At 43.5% G+C, this 26,135-nt stretch overlaps 1 long non-coding RNA gene across 1 annotated transcript; it reads right to left on the reverse strand.

The window, feature by feature from the left end:
- Positions 1-1,358: 1,358 nt before the first annotated feature.
- On the reverse strand, positions 1,359-2,535 carry LOC129704926 (uncharacterized). The gene is made up of 2 exons (XR_008724821.1): positions 2,481-2,535; positions 1,359-2,247 (listed from the first exon to the last, which is right to left on the reverse strand). It is a non-coding gene; the product is annotated as an uncharacterized LOC129704926 (long non-coding RNA).
- Between the last annotated feature and the right edge of the window lie 23,600 nt (positions 2,536-26,135).

Consider the following 26,135-nt stretch of genomic DNA (forward strand, 5'->3'; position numbering starts at 1 on the left):
TTAGGAATTAAAACAAATCCCAATGAATTCACAATAATTTCACTTGAGAAAATTCAATCCAATAATTAAATTATTTGCTGAATGGATTTGCAACCAACATGACTTCCGATTGTTCTAAATAGCAGGCAAGGACACCATATCCTTTGATAGACACAAAATGCTGGAGTAACTCAGCAGGTCAGGCAGTATCTCTGGAGAAAAGGATTGTGACGTTTCATAGAAACATAGAAAATAGGTGCAGGAGTAGGCCATTCAGCCCTTCGAGCCTGCACCACCATTCAATATGATCATGGCTGATCATCCAACTCAGTATCCTGTACCTGCCTCCTCTCCTTACCCCTTGATCCCTTTAGCCACAAGGGCCACATCTAACTCTTAAATATAGCCAATGAACTGGCCTCAACTACCTTCTGTGGCAGAGAGTTCTAGAAATTCACCACTGTCTGTGTGAAAAAGGTTTTTCGCATCTCGGTCCTAAAAGATTTCCCCATTATCCTTAAACTGTAACCCCTTGTCCCGGACTTCCCCAACATCGGGAACAATCTAGTTGCATCTAGCCTGTCCAAACCTTTAAGTATTTTGGGTTGAGACCCTTCATCAGACCCGAAACATCACCTATTCCGTTTCTCCAGAGGTGCAGCCTGACTCGCTGAGTTACTCCAGCATTTTGTGTCTGTCTTCAGTGGGAACCAGCATCTGCAGTTCCTTCCTACACCATATCCTGTGCCCTGATTCATTGCCACTGAGCCAAAACTAAAACACACTATAATGACCCTGCACTGTCATTTTAAAAGCTTGCACAAATAAAAACAAACTAGCATGAAAAAACTGCATTTAACTTTTCATTTTGCCACAAGAAAGCTAAGTGGATTCATATCTTAAAATTACCTGTCAAGTTTGTTGTTGATATTGTAATATACCTCTGTGGCAATTATGGATTAATAAGGACTTTGTCTTCTCTTTTGTTGTTGGTTTCTATCTGCCAGCGAGGAGATTAAGATTTTTCCAAGTTGTTTTAATTTCTTTTGAATAAATGGAGGTCACCTCTGGGGACTACCCATTGTGAGACTTCTCTGAAGTATGATGGCCCCAGTCCTTTCCTTTGGCATGTTTGCAAGTCACTTGCTGCTGCTGATGAAGTGCCAGTTGGCTCTAGCCCCTGTATCTGAAAAATCGTCAAGGGCCTGTCCTAATCTTGGGCGACCTAATCCGCGAGTTCTGGCGAGTTTGCCCTCGACTCATACTCGCAGCATGGTCGACACAAGGTCGTAGGAGGTCTTCGTAACTCTCCTTCATGCTCGAGAGTGGTCACCGCGTACTTGAGGCCTCAGCTAGGTCGCGGCGTTTTTTTAAACATGTTAAAAAATGCCCCCGAGCAAAAAATGGTTGCCATGGAAAAAATCGATACTTTTTTTTCACTCAATATTAGTGCGAAACAAAAGTAAAGCCCGAAGTAGAAGAAAAGAACTGCAGATGTTGGTTTATACCACACACAGACAAAAAGTGCTGGCGTAACTCAGTGGGTCTGGGAGCATCTCTGGATAAAAAGGATAGGTGACCTCACAAGATTGACTTTCTTTTGGTTCCTTAAAGGAGGATAATAATGTTAGAGGAGCCTTTTTCAGATGAGATATTAGATTAATGCAAGAGATAATAATGGACAAAGGACATCTATTGTCACATACACCAATTGGTGCAGTGAAATTTGAGTTACCATGCAGCACACAAATAAGATAAACACAACACTTAAGAATTTAACATAAAACATAAAAAACATCCCCCCACAGCGGAATCAACGTTTCCCACTGTGAGGGCACGAAAGTTCAGTCCTCTGTTCACCCGTGGTCGGGGCTATTGAGGCCTCCTCAGTCGCCGCTACGGGCCCGATGTTTCAGGCCCTCGAACAGAAGAACACTCTCAGCGGCCCAGAGTCTCCGAATCGGCTGCTTCCTACCAGATATCGCGGCTTCCGAAGTCCACAGGCCGAGCTGGGCGGAGGTTCAATGCTGGTGACCTCGGCGAGAGATCCGGGGCTCCACGATGTTAAAGTCAGCACCTCCCATGGCAGGAAAGTCAGCACTGCCAGCGGCTGGATGCTCCGCAGAACACAGCTCCACAGTGTCAAAGTCAGCAGTCCCAGCACTCTGGAGCTCCAACATGACGACATCGGTAAGGCATTGCTCGCTCTGTGGTGGAATCCAGTGCTGCGCCGCCACCGCTGCTGAAGCTGAGGCTCTGGCCGGTCTCCTGCGGGAAAGGCAGTGCCAATCCAGGTGGTAGGCCCCCAGGAGGGGGGCTCAGAGATTAGTCGCATCCTCGACCAGGAAGTGACTAAGTTTCCCCACCCCCCCCCTCCCCCCACATAAAAAAGACTAAAAGACATACAAGAACACTTTAAAAACAGACTAAAAATAACAAAAAGAATGAAAGGACAGACAGCTTCAGGCTAGGCAGCCACGCTCAATGGCGCCACCACTCACCAAACGATAGTGAAAATCCTGGCGAAAAGGAGCAGGAATAGAACCAAAATTTAGCCGAGGAGTCATGCATTGTAAGGCCATTTTGGTCAAGTGTGTTTCTGTGTATAACATGACAAGCTGCTGAATGGTGTCAGTCTGTCTAGGTCCCAGATCAATGTTGCAGAAGCCGGCTGCAGGAGGTGCCCCCGGGACACAAAGGAGATCGGGAGAGAAGGGCATTGGTTCACGGGTCAAGCCGGTCGATGGCGACGTAGGAGGCCCCTACAGCAGCCTGGGGCTTACATGGATCGGAGGCACTCCAGTACATTGAGCGTGTGGACCGGACTTAAGGTGCCTCGTGCATGTGTGATCTTTGCAAAAATAACTTCACAGTTGACAATAAAACCCATTTAAATAGTTTGGGCCATTCTAAAAGGGACATCAAATACACAACACATGTACAATTCAGACTTTCTTTCTGACACAAAACACTATCTTAGTAGATTGCAAAGTTTGTCTATAAATTAATTCTCAAACACATTGAATATTGATTTAAGCATCTGAATTATTAGTTTCATTTCCTCCTAACCCAGCCACAATAAGGAGATGATTAATTATGTCTGGGAAGTAGACAGATTCATGCAAACTAGACTAATGAAGCATGATTCTGTTCAGGATAGAAAATTCATTCACCACCTTACATTTCTTACAAAATGATGCTTTTTTTTTCAATTCAGAAATTGATCTTAACAAAATTATAATTGAATTGAATTCTACTTATGTATAGGAGAAATTGGACTGAGAAGACATGTTTCTTTTGTGAGAAGATACGTGCTTCAAATGATATTGTCACATAAAGAAAGTGGAAATAACTCACTGCAGTATTTTACAGGCTGAAAATTGACATAACAAAGAGAGCTTTCGAGTGCCAAAACTGACATTAATTTTTTAGATCAATGGCAAATGCTTCAAGCATGCATTGTATCCTTAAACTGAGGCAGCACGGTGGCGCAGCAATAGAGTTGCTGCCTTACAGAGCTAGAGACCTGGGTTCGATCTTGCCTACTGGTGCTGTCTGTACAGAGTTTCTACGTTCTCCCCCGTGACCACCCACGAACATGTGGTGACCATGTGGCGACCGCATAGTCTCCTGTAATCTCCTGTAGTCACCTAAGTGTGACAGGCCCATTAGTGTGCGGGTATTGCTGGTAGGCGCAGAGTCGGTGGGCCGACGGGTCCCTTTCCATGCTGTATCGCTAAACTAAACTAAACTTAAATGGGCACGTCAATGAACTAACAGGGAAATCAGGAGGGCATGAAGAGATACTTTTAACAGACAAGGTGAAGGAGAAACAAAAAATATTCCAGCAGTATATTAAGGCAAAAAAAGTAACTAAAGAGAGAATAGGACTCCTTAAATGGACAATGTCCTAACCAGTATCGCTTATCAATATGTACCGTGAAGAAAGACATGGATGCTAGGGAAATTATGGAAGTAAATAGTGATGCTTTGAAGAATGTTTTGCCACTTTGTTCAAAGCCATATTTGTGCTGCCAATTGCCACACAGAACGGCACAGTGGTGCAGCTGGTAGAGCTACTGCCTCACAGCACCAGAGACCCTGTGTTCGATCCTGGCCTTGGGTGCTGTCTGTGCAGAGCTTGAATATTTTCCCTGTGTTTGTGTGGGATTCCATCCGGATACAATTTCCTCCCAAGGATGTGCTGGTTTGTAGGTCAATTGGGCTCCATAAATTGCTCCTAGTTTGTCTGGAATGGGATAGCATAGAACTAGTGTGAACGGATGACTGATGGTCAGAATGGAATCAGTGAGTCGAAGGACCAGTTTTCATGCTATATCTCTAAACTAAAATATAATCAATACCCGGGGCATTTGTGGATAAGAGAGCCAGCCCTGACAATATTATAGAAGAAGACAAATGCTTGGGTTTGTCCTAGGAAGCTTCCAGAATATTAATCTTGTTTCAACAACAAAGTTTGTTGGTCTTCAGACTTAAGATATGTTCCCAATACACATGCATAGTTCTAAGACACCATTTGATCACACCTTAAATATTGAGATAAACTATGCATTATAACCATTGAAACTGTAGTTGAGAAAGGACTCCTTGATTGTCCTTGTTCCTAACCAAGTATCGCTCTATCCTGCACCTGGAGACCCGACCTTTTCTCGTCGGGTCTCAGGAAGTCGTTGAGTGATGCAACGAAGAGCGTTTTCCTGATTGACTAAAGTTTTGGGACTTTGCCGACTCACCGTTGCCGTGCTGCCAATTGCCACACAGTCCGGCACAGTGGGTGCAGCTGGGAGAGCTGCTGCTGCCTCACAGCACTACCGGAGAGTCTGGAGGCTCCATCGACTGGCCTGTGGGGGCGGCGCCGGGAGCCCGAGCTCCCTGGAGGGAGACCCTTTTCGGGGCTCCTCCAACGGATACGATTTCCCCCAAGGAGTTGCGGGTTTGAAGGTCTCCTGGAGCGGGGCCATAAACTGCCCTAGTTTGTCTGGAATGGCCGCATAGAACTCTGCGAACGCATGACCGGGGTCAGAATGGAATCAGTGAGGTGTGCGACCAGTTTGCATGCTATATCTCGTGGCTAAAATTAATCAATGGCCGGGGGACAATCGCCATCGCCAGCCGGGGACTATGACTTAGACTCTGACATGCTTGGGGGGGGGAAAGTGCAGTGGAGAGATAAGTTAATTTGGTTCCATCACAGCTATGTGATGGATGGTTTATGTAAAATGTAATTATGTTGTGTCTGGGGTCTATTTGTGTGTAATTCTAAGGCTGCAGATCACGGCATTAAATTTGGACCTCCAACTATGCAAATGACCATTAAATTGTACTCTTGAACCTGTGACTCTTGACTCTCCCAAAAGACAACCAACCCAATATATTTTGAAACTTCTCCATGCCTGTTTGATGGTGCTGAATAAAGACCTGTTATATCTACAGCTTCAGACATTGGAATTATGCTTTCAACTAAAACTATCTTTTGGCTGCTGCAAGATCTCCCAGTCGCGAACCACTTTAACTCCCCTTCCCATTCCAATACTGACCTTGGGCTTCCTCCATTGCCAGATTGGGACCGCATGCAAACTGGAGGAACAGCACCTTGTATTTCACTTGGGCAACTCAGCGATATGAACATTGAATTCTCTATTTTAGGTCACTTCTCCAAACACCTCGCACTCTCTCCTTCACTAAAAGTTAGTTTAGTAGTTCTGCAATTCACAACTAGTTATCCCTTTTGGGTTCACACTTGTCTTTAGCCAACAGACAGCCTATCGGGGTCCCCGATTTGTCCCTTTTTTTCCTTCACTTCCAGTTTTTTTGCCCCATTCTCCAACTACAATTAGTCCGAAGAAGAAGTCCTGATCCGAAATATCACCTATCCATTTTCTCCAGAGCTGCTGCCTGGTCCAGTGAATTACGGCAGTGAGAGCCTCAGCAGCAGCAGCAGGAGCCTCAGCGGCGGTGGGGCCACGCGATCGACCCGCTATCAGCGGTCAATGAGCATGAGGGGGGGGGAGGGGAAGACAATGGGGACCTGGCGTTGGGGGGGACCACCATGAGGGATGGTGGGAGAACAAAGGGGGACCCAGTGTGGGGGAAGGGGGGGCACTCTAGTTTTAGAATCCTCTGCCCAGGGGATAAACCTGCGTTTGTTTGTTTGTTTGTTTGTTCATCCATTCTGGTTAAGGCGCTGTGCACACGGCAGCCAGCCAACAGTCATTGGTCTTTATCTTTTTTTCACTTTTAATTTCATTTTAATTTCAAGTTTTCATGTACCTTGTTGTGTGTTATGACTGTTGGCAGAGCAGGGGATGAATAACGTTCCATCATATTGTATCGTATCGTATCATTACTCCAACATTTTATGTCATTCTTAGGTATAAGAATCTGCAGTTGCATATGAAAACAATTTCAATCCTACTGATCTTAGGGGGTATGCTGGGATGTTTTATTGTTTATGTCTGGTTGCAGATCAATTTCCGTCCTGGGAAAAATAAAGTTCTATCATATCATACCGTATTGTATGGTAGATAGACTGCAAAGTCTATTGGCCTGGAGGCCGCGGTCTCTGGTAAGAGGGCGGCCGTTCCTGGCACCCCAAGCCGCTGAGGGTTCTCCCGACGCCGGAGTACCATCACCTGGCGAGAACGACCGGGAACATCGGGCCCCGTAACGGCGACTGTGGAGGCCTCAATAGGCCCGACTGTGGGTGGACAAGAGGATGGGGACTGGACTTTGTGCCTTCCCCCACAGTGGGAACCTCTGTGGGGGGATGTTTTATGTTTTAATGTTAAACTTCTTGAATGCTATGTTGTAATTTTACTAGTGTGCTGCAAGGACATCTGAATTTCCCCTGAATAAGGGGATTAATAAAGTAATAATCTAATCTAATCTAAGCCCACCCGATATTGAGACTTCTGGAGATAGACAAAAAAAGCTGGAGTAACTCAGCGGGTCTGGCAGCATCTCTGGATAAAAGGAAAAGGAACATCCTATTCCATATCTCTGGAGATGCTGCCTGACCTGCTGAGTTACTTCAGCTTTTTGTGTCTATCTTCGGCGTAAGCAAGCATCCCACACATTAAAACTTCTGGAATCTGCTTAATACTGCCTAAAGTTTCCTGCTGCATTGATTTGCTGTACCATTACCACAGCGTGCCTGTGCTCATTTGACTAAATACACATTCCAAGTGATGTGGAGCATCAGGCTGAATATGCACAGATATTTAAAATCTTTCTCCTCATCAAATTACATCTCCAAAAAAAATTAAACTGAGCAATGGAAACCCAGAGATAATTTGCATGAAATTATCGTCAGTTTTTATTAGATTCTCCCTCCTTTCATGTATATAATTTATTTATGAATATATTATCGGTAAATATTTGCAGCAATTTTCATGCATTATTGACAAAAAACATTTCTATTGTCTGGAATGATAGAGATATGTTTGCTCGAACATTAATAACTGACCCCATTATTGGCACCCTGAGCAAAAGGTAAAATAACACATTTGGTCTGAATAGCTAAAGCTGCCTTCGAGTGATTAATTCCTGCTGTCACAATAGGTACGTGAGCCGTTTATCATGATCATTTCAATGCAGGTTTTCTATCTGCATACTATTAAGTACAGCTAATATGAATGCAAGCGACTGACTGTCCGTAAGCTATATAATTGAGGTCCTGTATAATGCCCATTGCAAGCTAGCGTGACACTAATGCCTGGCAGGAAGCCATGATACAGTAGACCGAGCTGAGTGTAATTCCCGTATTAGAGTTATCCTGGATAATATCCAAGGGATCGTTGGCAACATGTTCCAATAACTTACAGTAGCCAAGGAAAATTTAAAAGATGTTTATTTTTTACATGCAGATATGGAAGGCCATGAAAGGCCTGGATGGGGTAGATGTGGAGAGGATGTTTCTACTAGTGTGTGAGTCCAGGACCAGAGGCCATAGCCTCTGAATAAAAAGAACGTACCTTTAGAAAGGAGATGAGGAGGAATTGCTTTAGTCAGAGGGTGGTGAATCTGTGGAATTCATTGCCACAGATGGCTGTGGAGGTCAAGTCAATGAATATTTTTAAGGCGGAGATTGGCAGTTTCTTGATTAGTAAGGGTGTTAGAGGTTATGGGGAGAAGGCAGGAAAATGGGGTTGATACATCAGCCATGATTGAATGGCAGAGTAGACTTGATGGGCTGAATAGCCTAATTCTGCTCCAAGAACTTAAGATATTGGACATAGAACAAGATTTAATGGCTCTGCTTTACTTAACAATGGTGCATGCCTTTTCATGATGCCTACACCCTTTGTGACACATCATTATTGGCCAATATATTCAAGGCAGAGAATCAACACAAAATTAAAAACCTCTAACACCAAAGGTTTTTCTTACTCCCATACCTTATTAACCTTCCTGCAACCTCCTACAGTCTCTGCTTGTCATTTATTCCATCCATTCCTGCTCATACCTCCTTTATTAATTCTCCAATAAAAATAATTGATATTAAGAGTTTTGTAAATTCATTTGTGATACCATCATGTGCTGTTAACAAGATTGATTTGGGAAAATATGTTTTTGTAATGGTTTATAACTTTTTAAATATTAAAAATTGGCAACAAACAAGGAATTCTTCTCTCTACCATGATACTCTTGAAACTCATACAAATTATTCAGTTTCTGTTCAATTTCCATAGGTTAGTTATCAACAGATTTTTGTTTTGCTTTGGACTAAAAGGAAAAATATATTAAAATAATCAGATTTAGGAGTCAGCTGATAAAATAAATCCACTTGATGCAATTTGATCAAGATGCATTTTGGTTTAAGTGCAGAAGACATTTACTTCAGGGAAGAACATTTAGCCCACTGGATTAATGTTTGCCAATGACCATTCCAATCAAAAAATTATCAGCACCTTATGCATTATTGGGTTTGTTATGCACTTTTTTGCTGGGTCGATTACTGGCATTAAGTTCAAAAACAGTTCAGTTAAGTTTTAGTTTAGTACAGAGATACAGCGCGGGAACAGTCCTTTCGGTCCACTGAGTTTGTGCTGATCAGCGATCCCTGAACACTAACACTTTCCTACATACGCGGGACAATTTACAATTTTTACTAAAATTAACCTACATACCCATACGTCTTTGGAGTGTGGAAGGAAACCGTAGTACCCGGAGAAAATCCACGCAGCCACAGCGAGAACGTACAAACTCCATACAGACAGTACCTGTAGACAGGATCAAACCTGGGTCTCTGATGCTGTAAGGCAGCAACTGTACCACTGCGCCACTGCACCAATTTTTATTCTGTCCAGCTGCCAGCAATCATTGAGCTACAATGTACATCCAATCTTCCCATTCACAGGGGTTGAAATCCCAACCCATTAACTTGCCTAAATGGACCCAAACCTTAGACATATCAGAGAGATGATTTCAAAAATGTTTCATTGAATAAATGGTAGCAAGAACAAAAAAAAGTTGTTCCTGCATTTCTGAGCAGCTCATCAAAAAATATGTGGCAAATACATTTTTGCAATGATTCATTTTAGCAATCCTGGATATGTTTCACTCTGAAATTTAATTCATTCACAAAGCTAGATTCATACTGCGCTGGATTCTGATTGAATCATTGGAACAGTAATATAATAGTAAGATTAAACGAGAACTTACCAGTTTGAAGTTTGATCAGTATTTTATGAGGAGTTACAATGAGGGATTACGTGAAGAACCCGCTCAACACGCATGTGCGGCATACTTCAAAGCAGCGGTGTGGAATCACAGATAGACACAGTTATTGAAGTAAACATAGTAAAGATAAGGAGACATCAGTTTATGAATTTGACCCATATTATTGAGGGTGGGAGCGGAGGGCACGTAATCCCTCATCGTAACTCCTCATAAAATACAGATCAAACTTCAAACTGGTAAGTTCTCGTGTAATCTTACTATTTTACTTCGGAGTCACGTGAGTGATTCCGTGAAGATTTCAAAGCTCTGTGATTTCAAACCGTGTAACAGTTATTACTACATCACTGCCGAAGTCTTTGAGGGAGGAAGTGGGTTATCGTAATCAACCAATGAATCTGTTTGTAGAAAAACACAATGGTATTTTTTAACAATAACACCAAATAAATTAAATTGTTCCCCTGGGCTTAAATTAAATATTTGCAGTCTGTAAAATCTTTCCTGCAAATAAAACAGGTTTTGCCAACGGCTTATTATAAAATTTCTGAATGGTCTTTCCCCCCACCATCCTGCTGTAGCCAGGATGTGGTTTATAGGCACGTCCATTCTTTTAGCCGTCAACGTGGATGCTGCCCTGGTGGAATGAACTTTGTACATGTTAGTTTTTATCCCAGCAACTTTTAGCACCTGCTTGAGCCATCTCAAAATGGCCCGTCACCCGACCATAAGGTTTCTTATGACTGACCCACAAGGCTTTTCATCTCCCTCGATGTTCAGAGGGATGCTGACATGGTGTTGACGGTTTGTTATGATAATCCCAGTCCCAGAAGTGGTTTGTGCAGCATCTGCAACCCAGGAGTTTGATTTTCTCATGGCACGGGTGGCTTGTGCCCAACACTGGGTGTTAATAACTCTGGGTCACTGGGGAATACCATCGGAGTTCCAACAACCATGTCATGGAGTATTGGGAACCATGGCTGTGTAGGCCAGTCGGGTACTATCAAAATACCTGAAGCAGAGTCCATTTGTACTGTGCGTAGCCCCCGACTGATGAGGCAGAAGGGAGGAAATGAATAGAAGAAAAATTTCCCCAATCCAGCGCGAACGCATCTACCGCTGCTGCCTCAGGGTCTGGTTCCCAAGCGACATACATAGGTACCTGGTGATTTAGCCTAGATGCAAATAAATCGATATCTAGCGTGCCATATTGCTTGATAACTTTTGTGAAAAATATATATTTTTGGGGTTTTAACATCCATTCGATGTTGTCATTAAATTTACGTGATCTGGTGTCTGCCACTGTATTTAGCTTACCTGGTAGGTAAGTTACTGATAGCCAAATATGTCTTTGGACACACCATTGCCAAATTGTATTGACAAACTTGTCGCATGATACTGATTTTATGCCGCCCATATGGTTAATGTAGGTCACCACCGTAGTATTATCTATTTATAACCGTACATGCAAGTGATGCATATTTATGCATATGCTTTTAAACCGTAAATAGTCACTCAAACATCTCTAGATAATTAATGCCAGTGTAAGTGGTAACGATGATTCTGGGTTAGTCCATCTACTACTTGTGCTGGATATAGTTAGGTGCTCCCCAGTCTTGAGCACTGGCATCTGTTTGGATAACTGACATAGGGTTAGTGATGATAATAGGCTGAAACTATGTCAAACGTTTTTTGCCCACCACTGTAGTTCTGATGTTACTTCAGTGGGTAACTTCATGAAACGATCATAATGACCTGTACGTCGTTTTTGGTACAAAGGTCTGAATTATGTAGCTGGAAATGCTGCTACCATTATCCCAATTACTCTGTTACTTGTCAAGTAGTTGGTAGTTTGTTGACCATTAAATTGTTGTACAATTGTGCCAATTCAACTATGTTGTCTCTTGGCAATGTTACAGTCATGTAGACTGAATTAATTGTGAAGCCCAAGCAGTCCATGATAGAGGATGGCTTCAACTTAGATTTATCTGGATGTAAGACAACCCCAGGGTTTTGAATAACTGTTTGGTAGCTGAACAGCTAACATAGTCAAATTCATGGTCTTGCCTACCATTTAGGATATCATCAAGATATGCCATGACAATATGTTTTTGTCTTCTGAATATTGCCAGAGCTGGTTTTAGTGTCTGGGTTACACTCTTGGGCTGATGTGAACCCATTGGGTAACGCTTTAAACTGCTATAGCTGCCCCATCCAGGTAAATTTCAGGTATCTGCAATGATCCTTGTGAATGGTACTAAATGGTAAACATCTTTAAGATAAATGCTTGCCATGAAGTATCCTTTGGAATTTAGTTGTTTGGCAGTAACAACTGGTTCCATTTTGAAATGTATATACTTAACAAACATATTTAGTGAAGTTAAGTCAATGATGATGCGACATCCACCATCTTTTTAGGGTTTAGTGAATATATTTGATACGAATTGCAAGGGTTCAGGTTTCCCCATGACACCCTTTGTAATTAGTCTCACCAGTTCAGCTTGTCCCTCTTGTTTCTTTAACGGAGAGAGGAAAAATACCCTCTGGGGTGAATGTTGACCTGGTGGCAATTTTTCTAGTATGAATTGTATTTACTAATGCCATTGAGTATATACTGGTCACTTGTGATAGACTCCCATGTGTTAATATGCTTTATATACTGGTAGGAACCAGACCCACCTACCTCCGTGGTTATGGGTATTCTTCTGTTTCCTGCCGGTCCAACGAGTGTTGCACGTCGTCTGACGTGGTGGTGACGTTGGGGGGCGGCACATTTTCCATGGGGTCCGCTCTGGGCCCTGGTCTAAATAAGACTTTTGGTGATAGATGCGGACCCCAAGCTTTCATCAGTCCGATATGGTAGACGTTGACTGATGGATGCGATTGGGTGCTGCTGCGTAGGAATTACTGTTTTTGGTTACTCGTCCTGGCCCTGCCCTCATGAGCGGAAAGTTTTGTAAAACCTCTTGCATGTCCTTCATATGCTTTGTGAGGTTTTTGCCACAGAACAGTGGGTCTGGGGTCTTATGACTTGTTTACGAAGGTTGTGGTCATCTCCGTATTTGTCCATGGAACGAGGAAAAAACGATGTGATGGCTGTCGTCAGGCTTTTAACGCCTCCTGCACATGAGGTTTCCACATAGCTGTCCACCACACCTAGCAGCTCTTCCTGTTCCTGCACCCCTTGCATACTCCCGAGATCTTCAGCCATTGCCCCTGTTCTTGACCAGCCCAGTCCTGGTCACCAAAGCTATCCTCTGGAAAGGAGGAAGCAATGGACAGTGCACAAGGCACTGTGGAGGGAGTGCCTGACCCCCTCTGCGAGAGCGCCCCTCCTGGGGTGCACCTAGCTGGAGCTCCAGCTCCAAGAGCCGCTCCATGCGGCTCAGGCGGCTGTCTCTCCCCCGCCTGGGTGGAGAGACGTCGCTGTTCGATATGTCGGAGCCACCGGCAGGAAAGCCTCTTCCTTGGCTTTTACATCCAGCCCGCTGCTCAGGCGTTAGTGGGGCTGGGCTCGGTCGCGGTGTCGGGGATAGCGGACCGCCCGGTAAGCGGTCCTACCGCCTTGTTGCTGCCCCCGTGAGATGAAACGCTCCTCCGTGGAGTCGAGCGGGGGAGGGGCAGGTCTGTGCAGGCGGCTGTCTTTCCCCCCATGCGGGTGGAAAGACGTCCCGTCCGATAAATCGGAGCCACCAGCCAGACGCCTCCGTGGCGTTACTTCCAGCCCGCTGCTGAGGCGCTAGCAGGGCAGGGCCCCGCGCGGTGTCGGGATAGCGGAGCACCGGGTAAGCGGTCCTACCGCCTTGTTGCTGCCTCCGCGATGGAAACGCTCCTCCGTGGAGTCGAGCGGGGACAGGTCTGTCCCGTTGCTGCCCCCGCGATGGAAACGCTCCTCCGTGGAGTCGAGCGGGGGACAGGTCTGTTCTGTTGCTGCCCCCCCCCCCAGATGGACGCTCCTCCGTGGAGTCGAGCGGGGGACAGGTTTGTTGCAGAGCCTTTCTTCTCTGCCGGACAGCAGAAGGCTCCCTGTGAAGGAAACCGACGTCAGCTTACCTGACGGTCCGTTCTTTCACCTCCATAGCGGGAGCGCCTGACTCCCGCTGTGCCGCTGTTGCTCTGCTGGACATAATGCCGCGCATGCGTGCTGAACGGGCTCTTCACAGAATCACTCACGTGACTCCGAAGTAAAATCAAAGCTTGGCCATTTTATATTTAATACACAAAGACCTCTCAAATAAATTGAATAAAAGCAATAAATTGAACCCATATGCAAGCCAATGGCATTCTATATAATAATAGTTTTTGTCTGAAGATTCAGTCTTCCTTGAATTGTAATACTTTCACATGACACTCACCTGAAAATCAGACCTAGCAGTCAGTGTCTAATGATACTTTGTGAGTGCAGGGCCATTACAATCAATTCACCATACATCGTTTGATAAACTGAACTTCCAGTAAAACAGAAAAAGGATATGTGAAGCTATTTATGGCCTTACTAGATCCATTACCTAGAATTGGTGGCAGTTTGCAGCTCCAGCAACCCAGCTCAATTCTGAACCATGCTGACTGTGTGGAGTTTGCATGTTCTCCCTGTGATTACCTACATTTTGTCTAGGTTATCCAATTGACTCCCACATCCGAAAGACCTGCAAGTTGGTAGGTTAATTGGCTGCTGTAAATTTAATTTAGTTTAGTGTAGTTTAGTTTAGAGATACAGACCCTTTGGCCTACCGAGTCCACACCGTCCAGTGATCCCCACACATTTACACTATCCTATACACACTAGGGACAATTTACACTTGTCCAAAGCCAATTAACCTACAAAACTATATGTCTTTGGAATGTGAGAGGAAACCTAAGATCTCAGCGAAAACCAAACACAGTCACGTGGAGAACGTACAAACTCTGTACAGAAAGCGCCCAGTCAGGATCGAACCCTGGTCTCCAGCACTGCAAGCACTGTAAGGCAGCAACTCTACTGCTGTGATACTGTGCTGCCCTAAGCATATAGGTGATTAATAAAACATGGGGAGAATTGATGGGAGAATAAAATGGGGACTGGTGTGGGATTGGTGTAAATGGGTGCTTGATGGTTGACATGGATACAATGGACAGAAGGCCTTGTTTCTGTGCCGATTACAAAATTGAAATAAGAGATAGTTGGAGGATTTCTACAATTGGGTGGCTTCAGTAATAGTACAATCAAACACTGCATGTTCTGTGACAGATCAAGGCTCTGGCTGCTCTTTGATTGTGTACAATGTGTGCTTCTCAGTCCAATGCACACATCTTTGTTTCCTGACTGTGAATAGATTTATTACAAAGAATGTTGCATTTTTGTGGCATTGGTTTAAGGAGATATGCAGTATTGGCCAGGATTGCAGGAACTTCAAAGTTCTTCTTTCTTTGAAGACAGTTAGTTGTTTGAATATCCTATATCTACCTCAAAGAGCAAAAGGGGATTTGGTCTCAAAACTCATTGAAAGGATGGTGCACCCTGCAATACTGCAGAAAGACTGCACTGACAGGTTTTGCCAAATTTTGTGCTAAATCAAGAATGGCTAATACTCAGAATGCTTATGGTCACCAAGATAAAGTTTCCACAGCAGAGGGAAAGAGTATGTGAAGAGTGAAAAGCATTTGGTGCATGCTAACCAGCCAGTGAAAAGACAATACATAATTACAATTGAGCCGTCCACAGTGTACAGATCCACGATAAAGCGAATAACATGAATAGTAAGAAATGCTGCTGTTGAAGTACAGATTTAAAAGAGTGGAGTGATTGTAATGTGTGATTGCAGATCCACTTCGGTGACTGGCACACAAAGAGTTGCCTGTCTTGTGCGCCATCTTCTGCCGTATTTGCCCATCTTCGGCCATCTTAGAAAGAATCAGAGGATTTCCTGCCATACCAATCAAGGACGGTGGAGAGGGAGTAGCGCAAGAAGCAGTACTTATCATTACTCTGCATTGATAAATTGGACACTTCCCTGTGAGGAATGTCAGTTGCATTGATACAAAGGGCACCACTGCTCAAGGTGCAGCTGCTTTGGAATCCTATTCATAAGACGACACATAACATATTGATTTTGATTTAGATTTAGAGATGCCGTGCAGAAACAGGTCCTTCGGCCCACACCTGTGTCTACGCCGACCAACGATCCCCATATACTAACACTATCCTACACACTAGGGTCAATTTACAATTTTACTCAAGCCAATTAACCTACAAACCTGTATTTAGTTTAGTTTCATTTGGAGATATAGCATGGAAACAGGCCCTTTGGTCCATCGAGTCCACACCATACAGCAAGTCCTGCACACTAACACTGTCCTACACACACTGGGACAATTTAAATTTATACCAAGCCAATGAACCTACAAGCCCGTACGTCTTTGGAGTGCGGGAGGAAACCAGAGCACCCGGAGAAAACTCACAGGGAGAAAGTACAAACTCCGTACAGTTTGCATAGTTGCATAATATACTGGTTTGTACCAGAGATAGTGCAGAGGAGGTTCACCAAGATGTTCTAGGAATATAGTTTAATTACTGAGGAGAGAATGGATTTATTTTCCCTGGAATGGAGGGGGGACCTGATTGAGGTGAACACAATTATGAGTGGCACAGAGATGGTGGACAGTATGAAACTTTTTCCCTTAGAAGAGGCACCAACATCTAGAGGACATAAGCTTAAGGTAAGTGGGAAGAGGTTTAGATAAGATTTGAGGAACGTTTTTTTCACCTAGAGGGAGGATGAAATCTATAACAAAAATGCCTGAGTGAGAGGTGGAGGAATGTTTGCTCAAAACATTAAAGAAGTATCTAGATAAACATTTAAATTGCTGAGGCATGAAAGGCTATGGACCAAGTCATGTGATAGGAGCAGAATGAGGCCATTCAGCCCATCAAGTCTACTTCAATCATGGCTGATCTATCTCCCCCTCCTAACCCCATTCTCCTGCTTTCTCCCCATAACCTTTCACACCCATACTAATCAAGAATCTATCTATATCTGCCTTAAAAATATCCATTGATTTGGCCACCACTGCCTTCTGTGACATATTACACAGATTCATCACCCTCTGACCAAAGAAATCCCTCCTCATCCCTTTCTTAAAAGAACGTCTTTTAATTCTGAGGTTATGACATCTAGTCCTAGACTCTCCCACTACTGGAAACATCTTCTCTACATCCACTCTAGCCAAACCTTTCACTATTCGATAAGTTTCAATGAGGTCCCCCCACACCCTTCTAAACTCCAGCGAGTACAGGCCCAGTGCTGTTAAATTTGATTTCCCAGGACACTGGCCCCAAGCTGATACAAGTCATCCATCTCAATGACTTCTTTCCATCCTGTAACCATTCTATGATGTCCCGCTTCGTAAGACAGTGAAGTAGAGGATAGTGATTTAAGTCAAATAACAGTAAAACGGCTCACAGTAAAAATTATTTAAAATAACCCATTAATGGAGAAAAACTAGCTGATGTTTTATTAATTTGATTCGTTTAGATAAAGAAAGGATAGTAAAGGTAGCAAATGGAATATGATTGCATCATCAATCAGGCAGAGTTTGACAAGAAAAGTAATTGTAAAATTGGTGCAGGTTTATGCAAACAAAAAAGTACTGATTTTACACACGCAGCATTGAGAGATTGTTTTAAAATCAGCTGATTGGATGCAGTATCTTCATGGAACCAATTGTTATATGGTTATATGGTTATCAAATAGTAGAGGACACGGAGTTTAGAATTTAGAGAGTTTAGAGATTTTAGAGTTGAGAGAAAACAGCAAAGAAGCAGGCCCTACAGCCCGCCAAACTCACACTGACCATCAATTAACCGTTCACACTAGTTCTATGTTATCCCACTTTCTCACCCACACCCTACACATTAAGGGCAATTTACACTGGATAATTAACCCACAAACCCCTCATGTTTTTGGGATGTGGGAGAAAACCGGAATTTGAAGTGAGAAGGAGAAGCTTAAAGAAGATGTGTGGGGCAAGTTTTGTATACAAAGTGTGGTGGGAGCCCAGAATGCAGTGCCAGGAGAGGTGGTGGAAGCAGATAGAATAGCGACATTTAGACAGACACGTGAACAGGCAGTCCAGGGGAGGAGGGAAACAGCCCATTAACATTTAAAAGGGATTAACCAGATTGGCATCATGGTAGGCGGCGCGACTCTGGTCAGCGCGGCCTCTGCAGCCCGTCCGCGTTTTTATTATTTTTTGTCTATGTTTATATCAGTTTTTGTTATGCATGTAACTTTTAAATCTCTCCTGCACTGGAGGGCCTTGTCCTCTACAATGTCGTTATTGCTATGAGGAGCGGCCCAACAGGAAGAAGCGGGGAAACTGGTGCCATCACCTCACCGTCGCGGAGCTGGAAGAGTCCAGAGCGGGTGGAGCTCACAAGTTGCAGCTGCTGATGCTGCTGCTGCTGCTGCTGCTGCTGCTGATGCCAACTGCGGGTCTGCGGACAGGATGTGGCTCACCGGAGGGAACCGCTTTTCAGGGCTCCTGCAACGGCGACTTTTTTGCGGGTGGTCGAAGAGCTCCTGGAGCGGGGCTCGAAGCGGCCGAATGGGCAGGACCTGCGAGCGCTGGGGGCTCCAACATCCGACCTCGCACCACCGCTACATCAAGACCCGGTTTTTTAATGGGACTGACAATCGCCATCGCAGCCGGGGGCTTTGACTGGACTCTGTCATGGGGGCACTGAGAGATAGTTTTTTTTGGCAATGTGATGGATGTTTATGGTAAATGTAATTATGTTGTGTCTGGGGTCTATTTGTGTGTAATGTATGGCTGCAGAAACGGCATTTTGTTTGGACCTCAAGGGGTCCAAATGACAATTAAATTGACTCTTGACTCTTGACTCTCTTGGTCAATGCATGCATGTTGGGCCCAAGGGCCTTGTCCTGTACAATAGTATTCTATGCATCTTCCAACTCCCATGCAATAAACTGTCATGAAATGGAAGACTCCAAGCACTCACAAGTTGCAGTTGATCAAAGAACCAATATCCACAGCATGTGGCTCAAAATTGTTGTTTTGTTTTTGTGGTGCTGGCTCGAAGGGCCGAATGGCCACCTCCTGCCTCTATTTTCTATGGGACTGCAATCAGCAAAGGTTCTGGATTGTCTGGGGGAACTGCTAGCTATTGGCAGATGAGGATTGGAGATGCTATGCAAGGGACATCAAGGTGACTGTGCAGACTCTTCACCGACCACTCACTCTCACTCCAGAGCGCTGGCTGAGTGCTCCCGGTGTAGCTGAGAAGGAACACATTTTCACAAAAAGCTCCTACTTCTGCCGGCAGTGGAGGAAGAATGTGCTGCATGATTTACGACATAAATTAGCTGCACAACTGGACTAACATCAGATACCCAGAGAGAAATCACACCCAGAGATTCCTGGCCCAACTCTCCTGTAGTCGCTAGGCAGCATGGAAACCATCCAATGTGCAGAAAATGGCCATCATTAGCTCAATTTGTGGACAACTGTGTTGTACAGGATATTGCTCTGTTAATGAGGTGCTGCCAGATGCCTTGGAATCAGGAATTATTGGCATGAATTACATCGTAATAATAACAAGCTTCATTGTAACTGTTCACTGGGCTCCACCCAAGCTGACAAGCATGCCTACACTAAAACATTCAGACAATCAAATGCTGTTATTTCTCTTCTGCAATAGAATTGCTGAAATAAAATGGATAAAAGCAATGGGTTCTTGAAAGCTCTTTTTAATACCTGTTAAATTTGGATGGCTGTCCAGGGAAGAACATTCCACCAGTGTCTGTTCTTCCAATTTACCTTGAAATTCCCAATGAGAAGATACAACCTGAAATATGTTATTTCAAGAGAAAGCATTAAAAGACTCAAGAGAGAAAGAGAGAGTCAAGAGTGTTTTATTGCCTCAAGTCCCAACATGGAACAATGAAATTCTCACCTGTAGCAGCAGCAGCAGAACACATTTGCAAATGCAGTGCCCGATAGACAATATAATGAACAAAGAAAAAGTTCAATAAAGAGAAATAACAATGAGGTGCAAAAGCAAAACAAAGCCTAAAGTTCCTAGTGCAACCCAGGCAGTTCAAGGTTCAGAGTTTAGTTGGAGTTTGTGGTGTTCAATAGCCTGACGGTTGTTGGGAAGAGGCTGTTCATGGACTTGGACATTATAGTTTTCAGACACCTAGATCTGCTTCCCAATGGCAGGAGTGAAATGGGAGCATGGCCAGGGCGTTGTGAGTCCTTGTTGATGCTGTCTTTGTGCGACAGCACTTCCTATAGATCCCTTCAATGGTGGGGAGGTCTGTCTCCTTGATGGGCAAATCAATTTTCATCACTTTTTGTAATCTCTTTCACTCCTTGGTTCTTGAGTTGCTGAACCAGGCTGTGTTGCAACCAGTCAATATCCTCTCTGCCGTACACCTGTAGAAGTTCAACAGAATATTCATTGACTTACCAAATTTCTTCAATCTTCTAAGGAAGTTGATGGGCTTTCTTTGTACTAGGTACAGTACAGGTCTTCTGAGATAAGCACAACTAGGAAATGACTCTCTCCACCACTGACCTGTTGATGATGACAGATTTGTGGATCCTCGGCCTTACTGCTCCAATGTCAATAATCACTCCCTTGGTTTTACTGATGTTGAGAGCTAACTTGTTGCTTGCTTGCTCTCAGATTAGACTTCATATTTGAGGTTGTTCTATGTTGCACTGTGGTCTAACTTTCATTCATATCTTACCATATCTTATAAATATATTCAATTATGTTTAGTTTAAATAAGAGACACAGCATGGAAACAGGGCCTTTGCCCCACTGAGTCTGCACCGACCAACTATCAACTGTACCCCAGTTTCACACCTACACACAAAGGACAATATTACAGAAGCCAATTAACCTACAAAACCTGCACGTCTTTCGAATGTGGAAGGAAACCGCGGCACCCAGAGAAAACCCACGCAGTCACAGGGAGAACATACAAACTCCATACAGACAACACCCGTAGTCAGGGTCAAACCCAGGTCTCTGGCGCTGGAAGGCAGCAACTCTACCACTGCACCACTGGGCTGCCCCCAATACCTGTGCCTGTTATTTAGTCTTTTACATTTCTGATAATCTAGTGATGGCAGGAAAGGAAGGACACTTAATTCAATAACATGTGTTTATTTCTGTATTCACCTGAAGAAGCAGATAAAGCTATTGTGTAATGTTTCAAATTAAAAGAACCCTATTTACAGTTTAAAAAAATCATCTCATGCCACCATATTGGTCAGTCATGTTTGTGACTGTGAATAAGAAGTAGGAGCAGGAATAGGCTAATTGGTCCCTTGAGGATGTCTCAGTAAGATCATAGTTGAACTAATCTGGGCCTAAAAAATCCCTGCTCTCTCCCCATACCCTTTGACTCCTCTGTAGGCAAACCAGTTGTCAATTTTCACCGTGCGTATACACAATGACATTACTTCCATACGTCTCTGGATAGAAAATTCCAAAAATCTGCAACCCTCTGAGAAAATAAATTGCTCCTCATCACTATCTGAAATGGCTGATACCTTATTCTGGAACTGTACACCTTTGTACTAGACACCCATATCCACCCTGTCAATCCCTCTCAGAATCTTTTCTTTCTCATTAATGATTTTAGTTTAGCTTAGAGATACAGTACAGTAACAGACCCTTCGGCCCACCTAGACCGTGCCGACCCGCGATCCCCATACACAAACACTATCTACACCCACTAGGGACATTTTATAACTTTACCCAGCCAACTACCCAACAAACCATGGGAGAAAACCAGAGAAAACCCGGGGAAACCCACGCAGGTCATGGGAAGAGCATACAAACTCCGTACAGACAGCATCTGTAGTCAGGACTGAACCCGGGTCTCTGACTCGGGTCTCTTACTGTCTCTTTTGACCACGGGTGCTGTCTGCATGGAGTTTGTACATTCTCCCTGTGACTGCGTTGGATTTCCCTGGATGCTTCGGTTTCCTCCCACACTCCAAAGACACAAAAGTTTGCAGCGAAGAGAGACACAAAATGCTGGAGTAACTCAAGAGGTCAGGCAGCATTTCTGGAGAAAAGGAAAAGATGACGTTTTGGGTCAAGATTCTTCTTCAGACCTTTTTCACATGTAAATCATTTCAGTGGGACAGGAGCAGGCAGAAACAAGGGGTCTGCCAGTGCGGTTCTGCTTTAGGATTTTGGGGAGAATAAAGTTGGAGGCAGAGGATGGCAGACAGCTGGAAGTGATTTAAAAAAATGGAGGCTAATTGGCTTCTGTAAATTTTCCCTATTGGGTAGTATTCGAACATGTTATATGTGTATGCGTGTGTGTATGTGGGTGTGTGGGTGTGTGCGTGTGTGGTATATGTACAGTACATAGTATAATACTAGTGGGTAGTATTAGAACATGTTATATGTGCATGCGTGTGTGTATGTGGGTGTGTGTGTGTGTGTGTGTGTGTGTGTGGTATATGTACAGTATATAGTATAATACTAGTGGGTAGTATTAGAACAGGTGATCTCGGGTCAGTGTGGACTTGCTGTGATGGAGGGCCTGTTTCAACACTTTATCTCTAAACTAAACTAAACTGAAAATGTATTTAATGATCAATGCAGCCTACTGCCTCAGCACTATCAAACTGAATCTACAAAAGACAATGAGAATTGCTAATCGGTCCATTTCAAGAGACACACAAAAGATGGATAATGGAGGAAGAGAAGCTGGCCAATTAAATAAGAATTACAAATCAAATCCTTCATACTAATTTTACAGAGCCGATCTTTCTGAAAAAATATCCCTAATTTTCAATATTGAACGTTTAGTAAATAATCACTGCTCTGTGTTTCCCCACTTGAGGGCTACAGGTAATGCGCTGATTTTTATTGTTTCAGTAAGGGTGTACTTTTATTTGCCACATTAATCCTTTTGCTTTCTTCATTATTAAATATCGACCCATGTGAACTGATGCTTGCCCATCCTGTACCAGTCAATGAATGTAATAAATGAACGCACTCATTCCCCTTTCCCCACTGGCTGTATAAATCCCTGCAAAGCAACGCTGAAGTCTGCACTAATTATTACAGCCATCTCTAACTCCCCTGAACAGCACTGTGCCTAATGAGATGTGGATAAGATACAGGTACATCAGTAAAAGATTGATTTCTACTGAACTCAATCTGGAGCCCCAAGCCTTGTTGACATAAAGGTGTCCCAGACAAGCATCAGTATAGCGCAATTAATTTCAACTATTCTATAACTCTTCATTCTACTATTCCCTCCCTTCTATTTATTTGTCCCAATATCAGCGAGTCCCAGGTTGTGACTCTATCCCCTTTGAGTGCAGGAGGAAGAGGGGTGATCTCATAGCGGTGTATAAAACCATGAGGAATATATCTGGTAGATGGACAGAGTCTCTTACCCAGAGTAGGGAAATCAAGAACCAGAGGACTTGGTTTAAGGTGGAGGGGGAAACATTCAATAGGAATCTGAGGAGGAACTTTTTCAAAACGCGGGTTTTTACTAGGCTGTACTAAGCACAGATGTTGAGCCTAGTAAATCATTAACAAAAAGAAACGCTGCAATACCCGGTCGGAAAGGTATTATTAGTTTTATGTGAGCCAAGCGGCAGGTATAGACCATAATAGATGGGAAAATTGGTCTGTTTCATCTCGCAACCTGATGGGCAGCCCCATGCTGTATGATTTTTAAAAAATGTGATTGAAATTGTGGAAGGAAACTAGAGGAAGAAATCTGTCTAAGACAACTCCAAAAAAAAAGCAATGCAAGGCCTGAAACTTCTCACGAGTCTCAGGACTCCTGAATGTCTAGAAGGAAATTCACCATGACTTTTTACAGACGGTACTTTGTATATCCCAACATTATTTTTGCCATGGTATAGAACTTCTGAAAGCGATATAGTATAGTAGTATAGTATATCTTTATTGTCATTTTCTTGAGTACTCACATACCCAGAGGAAACAAAAAAATGTTACTCAACCAGTGTCCATTCAGTGTGCAGTAAAAAATAAATAGAAATAAAAATACATATATCATGAATAAATTAATGTCTACTCTCTACTAAAAATCATGTTATATTGTGAATTATTTGTGAATAATCAGGTTTGGACACTTAGGCTATTTAAAAATGTTAACCTTTCCTTAAGAAAAGGGCCTGTTGACTATCCAAGATCACAGCTTTTTTGTAATGTCAGATATGAAAATCAATAAAAAACAAGCTGCTAAAATTAGAGTATGAAAATCGCACAGGCCTCAACTTTTTATATTTACTCATGGGTGACCTAATCTGAAAGTGAATTTGGTGTCAAACCAAACTTATTTAAATGCTTTACCTCTGATACAACCTCCACTGCAGACTTGATTTTTGCCTCTGCAAAGGTCATTTGTAACATTGCTTCTATAGCCACAGACTGAAGAGGGATGATCTCTGCCACATTTCGCAGTTTGGTGCTCAAGCAGTCATGAGGAAAGGAAAGGGTAGATGCCTCCATTGAGTCTCTTTCGCAGAGTAGGGCAAGCAATCATGGAATCAGAGGATTTGGTTTAAGGTCATAAGTGATAGGAGGGTTAGGCCATTGGCCAATCAGGTCTACTCCGCCTGAGGACTGATCTTTTCCCTCCTAACCCCATTCTCCTGGGTCTCCCCACAACCCTGCTGCCACTAATCAAGATGTAGTTGAGGCAGAGACTAGCACAACAGATTTAAGGTCCTTCTCTGGTCTGCGTTCCCAAAATGCAACACCTCACGCTTCTCTGTATTAAAACCATTCTAGCCATTCCCTCAACAACTATCCAGATACATGGGTAGGACAGGTTTAGAGGGATGTGAGCCAAGCAAAGGCAGGTGGGACCAGCGTAGATGGGACATGTTGGTCGGTGTGGGCAAGTTGGACTGATGGGTCTGTTTCCATGCTGTATGATTTTTTTTAAATGTGATTGAAATTGTGGAAGGAAACTAGAGGAAGAAATCTGTCTAAGACAACTCCAAAAAAAAAGCAATGCAAGGCCTGTGCCCTAGGAGCATTGAGGGAGCTAATCAATGGTTTTATTTGGCTTTGTGAATAGAGACCTAGATTCCCATAGCACAGAAATAGTTCTTTAACACACCATATCCATGCTGATCATCAAATACTCGTCCATATGAATCCCATTTTCCAGCATTTGTTTCATTCTTTACATTCATGCACTCATCTATGAAGTTGTAATACAGGCTCCTTTCACCCTCCAATGGTAACCATTCTAATTCCTTGTGTTAAACATATGCACTCAGGTTCTGGTCCTCTCTGTTATCAGTAAAGATGAATCATTGGAGATGTGCCAAATTTATTTAGTAAGTAGAGATGTTAGTGTGCCTTTTTAGCTTTTGCTTCAGTGTGGTTTATCCACCAATATTATCATCAATGGTAATATTTACTCCCAAGGAACTTGAAGCTCTCAACCATTTCCACTTTAGCATCGTTGATGCCTGCTGAAGCCGATAAGTAGCTGATGACATCGAGGGAGAGGTTATTGTCCTGACACCATGTTACTAAGTTATTTATCTTCTTCCTGTACTCCATCTCACCATTGCTTGTGATCCGGCCCATCACAGTGGTGTCATTTGCAAATTTGTGGATGGAGTTAATGTGCAGCATCAAAGCACTTCATGATGGTGGATGTCAGAGCCACTGAACAGTAGTCATTGAGAAATGCCACTTTACTTTTCCTTGGCACCATGATGATAGTGGTCTTCTTAAAGCAGCTGGAGAACTCCGAATGTAGAAGTGAGAGGTTAAAGATGTCTGTGAATACCTCTGCTAATACTGTTCCTGAGGTGTGGCTGGAGTCTCCATCCGAGCCAGTTACTTTTCATGGATTCAATCTCAAGAAGTCAATCTTGTCTGCCACTTTAACCGTTGGTACCGGTTAAATTTAAAGGAGTTCAGAGGGGAAACTTTTCGCACATATATGGAAAATGCTGCCAGATGAAGTAGTAGCAGAACGTATAAAACACCTGCCATTTCTCTGCTACATGAATTAATCAATGTTATTCTGAAACTGACCACTCACCTTAACATCAAAATCAATAACGAAACATCCTTTAGCCCAACATCCCTTAGCCCAACATGCCTGCTAACCAAAGTGCCTATTCAATCATGGACCAGACGTAGGTTCGATCCTGACTACGGGTGCTTTGTATGTTCTCCCCGTGACTGCGTGGGTTTTCTCCAGGTGCCCCAGTTTCCTCATACACTCCAAAGGTGTACAAGTTTTGAGGTTAATTGGCTTCTGTAAAAATTGTAACTTGTCCCTAGTGCTAGTGTACAGGGTTCGATGGCGGTGCGGACTCGGTGTGCCAAAGGACCTGTTTCCGCGCAGTAACATAAACTAAAGTTCTGGCAGGATTGAAATGTCAAATACTAGACGGTGTCGCTTAAAGACATAGAG

Source organism: Leucoraja erinacea, chromosome 16 (assembly GCF_028641065.1).
Source record: "Leucoraja erinacea ecotype New England chromosome 16, Leri_hhj_1, whole genome shotgun sequence".
In the NCBI taxonomy this organism is placed as follows: domain Eukaryota; kingdom Metazoa; phylum Chordata; class Chondrichthyes; order Rajiformes; family Rajidae; genus Leucoraja; species Leucoraja erinaceus.